The sequence below is a fragment of the Triticum aestivum genome, chromosome 6B (assembly GCF_018294505.1).
Source record: "Triticum aestivum cultivar Chinese Spring chromosome 6B, IWGSC CS RefSeq v2.1, whole genome shotgun sequence".
Classification (NCBI taxonomy): Eukaryota; Viridiplantae; Streptophyta; class Magnoliopsida; order Poales; family Poaceae; genus Triticum; species Triticum aestivum.
This window is the reverse complement of record NC_057810.1, coordinates 239,312,869-239,316,936: the sequence shown is the minus strand read 5'-3', so window position 1 is coordinate 239,316,936 and position 4,068 is coordinate 239,312,869.

Sequence of the window (4,068 nt, the reverse complement as noted above, 5' to 3'; positions counted from 1 at the left end):
ACCAAAACTATGGAAATCAAGGCAAATGGAGACCAAGGCTCTGATACCACTTCTAGGATCTAAAGTATGTCTAGAGGGGGTGATTAGACTACTTGACCAAATAAAAACCTAGCCTTTTCCCAATTTGAATTCTTGGCAGATTTTAGCAACTTAGCACTAGTCAAGCAATCAACCTACACATGCAATTCTAAGAGTATAGCAGCGGAATGTAAATCATTGCATATGAAGGTAAAGGGGAGGGTTGACACGGAGATGTTTGTCATGGTACCAATAGGTGGTGCTATCGTACATCCACGTTGATGGAGACTTCAACCCACGAAGGGTAACGGCTGCGCGAGTCCATTGAGGGCTCCACCCATGAAGGGTCCACGAAGAAGTAACCTTGTCTATCCCACCATGGCCATTGCCCACGAAGTACTTGCCTCACTTGGGTAGATCTTCACGAAGTAGGCGATCTCCTTGCCCTTACAAACTCCTTGGTTCAACTCCACAATCTTGATGGAGTCTCCCAAGTGACACCTAACCAATCTAGGAGACACCACTCTCCAAAAGGTAATAGATGGTGTGTTGATGATGAACTCCTTGCTCTTGTGCTTCAAATGATAGTCTCCCCAACACTCAACTCTCTCTCACAGATTTGGTTATGGTGGAAAGATGATTTGAGTGGAAAGCAACTTGGGGAAGCCTAGAGATCAAGATTCTTGTGGTTGGAACGGAATGTCTATGTCTCAACACATGAGTAGGTGGTTCTCTCTCAAAAAATGAATGCTGGAAGTGTAGGCATGTTCTGATGGCTCTCTCCACGAATGAAGAGTGGGTGGAGGGGTATATATAGCATCCACACAAAATCTAACCGTTCATAATGATCATCTCTGCTCCTTCTCTCTCTTGGTGGTGATTCATCTCTTTTACTTTTCCTCTTAGGTGAGTCTTCTCTTTTTTTGTAGGGAGTCATACACTTATTGGAGTAGTGTCCGGGTCTTCCACAATTGTAGCAATTGCGATCACGACTAGAAGATCTTTTGTCATTGTAGGACCTTGACTTGGAACTTCTCTCTTTGCTTCTATTCTTGAAGAATTTGTTGAAGTTCTTCACCATTAAGCTCAATTCTTCATTGAAGACTTGTTTCTCACTTGATGTTGTAGGAGCATCACATGAAGCTTTGTAAGCACCACTTGACTTGTTGTGGAGCTCTTCCTTATCCTTGAGTGACATCTCATGAGCAACAATTCTACCAATGACTTCCGTTGGCTTGAGATCTTTTTAATTGGGCATCATTTGGATCAAGGTGCACACGATATCATAATTTCCGTCCTAGGCTCTTAGAATCTTCTTGATGATGAACTTGTTGGCCATCTCTTCGCTTCCTAAGCTGGCAATCTCATTTGTGATGAGGGCAAGCCTAGAGTACATCTTAGCGACTCCTTCAACATCCTTCATTTTGAACTTGTCAAGTTGACTTTGAAGCACATCCAATTTGGATTCCCTGGCGGACTCAGTACCTTCGTGCATATCGACCAAAGTATCTCAAATTTCCTTTGCATTCTCAAGGCGGCTAATTTTTTGAATTCTTCGGGGCACAATCCATTGAAGAGAATACCGCAAGCTTGAGCACTGTATTGTAACATCTTCAATTCTTTCGTGGACACTTCACAACCGGTTCTCTTCCATCCTCGAAGTATTCACCTTGCAAGCCAATGTGCACAATAGCCCAAATGGCAAGGTTATGACCAAGAATATGCATTTTCATTTTATGCTTCCAACTAGCAAAATTAGTACCATCAAAGTAAGGACTTCTACAGTAGTAATTTCCCTCACCAGACGCCACTCTCCTAGGTTGTGAAACCAATGCTATGATCACCAAAGCTATGGAAATCAAGGCAAATGGAGACCAAAGCTCTGACACCACTTGTAGGATTGAAAGTAGGTCTAGAGAAGGGGGGTGTGATTAGGCTACTTGACCAAATAAAAATCTAACCTTTTCCCATTAAGTGTTGGAAGATTTTAGCAACTTAGCACAAGTCAAGCAATCAACCTACACATGCAATTCTAAGAGTGTAGCAGCGGAAAGTAAGACATTGCATATGAAGGTAAAGGGAAGGGTTTGGAGAAGGCAAACACAATGTAGACACGTAGATTTTTGGCGTGGTTCCGATAGGTGGTGCTATCTTACATCCATGTTGATGGAGACTTCAACCCACGAAGGGTGACAGCGAGTCCGCGGAGGGCTCCACCCACGAAGGTTCCACGAAGAAGCAACCTTGTCTATCCCATCATGGACATCACCCATGAAGGACTTGTGTCACTTGCGTAGATCTTCATGAAGTAGGCGATCTCCTTGCCCTTACAAACTTCTTGGTTCAACTCCACAATCTTGTCGGTGGCTCCCAAGCGACACCTAACTAATCTAGGAGACACCACTCTCCAAAAGGTAATAGATGATGTGTTGATGATGGACTCCTTGCTCTTGTGCTTCAAATGATAGTCTCCCCAACACTCAACTCTCTCCCATAGATTTGGCTATGGTGAAAATATGATTTGAGTGGAAAGCAACTTGGGAAAGGCTAGAGATCCAGATTCTTGTGGTAGGATGGGAATATCTTGGTCCCAACACATGAGTAGGTGGTTCTCTCTTAGAAAATTAGTAGTGGAAGTGTAGGCACATTCTGATGGCTCTCTCACTAATGGAGAAGGGGGTGGAGGGGTATATATAGCCTCCACACAAAATCCAACCATTACACACATTTGACCCAACTCGGTCAGACCGAATAGAAGTACTCGGTGAGACCGATTCAGTTCAAAATGTGAACGATAGGAATCTCGGTGGTACCGACTAGAACAACTCGGTGGGACCGATGTGCTAAGGGGTTAGGGCAAACACCAACTCGGTGGCACCGATTTCATCAACTCGGTTAGACCGAAATGAAGCAATAACATAACAGAGAGAATGTCAAGCAAACTCGATGGGACCGATTGCACATTTTTGTGAGACCAAAATAGTTGCAACAGGAAACAGAGAGTTTGCAAGGCCATCTCGGTGAGACCGAGATCCGTATGGTGTAGCTGAATTGCTAGGGTTTCTGACAGTGGATATGTCAACTTAACTCGGTGGCGCCAGATGGATCATCTCGGTGGGGCCGAGTTTGACTTTGAGTTCTGGACATATTTGGAAGAGAAAGTGACTGAGGGTTTTGGAGCAATATCACTAAGCACTTTGAGCAAGTAGACCATTTAGCAACACCTCATCCCCTTTATAGTATTGACTTTCCTATGGACTCAATGTGATCTTGGAGCACTAAAATATAAATGGAGAGTCTTTAGCTTTTGCCAACATGTGTCCTTAGCATTTTGAGGGGTCCACATGTCTAGTCCATGCCATGCCAATCATTGAACTTTCTGGAATACTTAACTCGAATGGATATTAGCTCAATGAGCTATATGTTGTTATGAATTACCAAAACCACCCGGGGATTAGTTGCACTTTCACCATTGTCGAGCTCCGCGCAACGAGATACATCCCCACCAACACCGCCTGCAAGGCCGGCAAATGTGTCCCTACTCCCAACCCTGGGGAGTGGGTCATCTTCATCCCGCACCTTGTATGAGGCCTCAGGTTACCCATGTACCCCTTTGTGCGGGGGGGGGGGGACCTCGTTCTTCTACGAGCTAGATTTCCACAATCTAGCCCCAAACTCCATCATACACCTCACCCCTATTATCATAGTGTGTGAGGCATATCTGCCCGTAGAGCTGCACTTTGGCCTATGGCTGAAGACCTTATGCGTCAAGCCGAGGAGCAGCAACGCCGAGTTCACCGAGTGCGAGGCGCCATGATTAGCAAGCTCCAAAAGCCAAAGTGGCTGGAAGGAACCTTCATCAAGGCCATGAAGATCTGGCAATGCAAGTGGTTCTACATCACAGAGCCGCTCACTCCGGGCTAGGCCGCGGCTCCCTCCTTCACGGTTATGCCCCCGAGGAAGTTGGTGTCCAGGCAGAAGCAAGGGCTGGAATGGGGCAATCCGGATGAGGTTGTCTCTCTCTAGGAGCGGATCCGGGCCTGATACGTC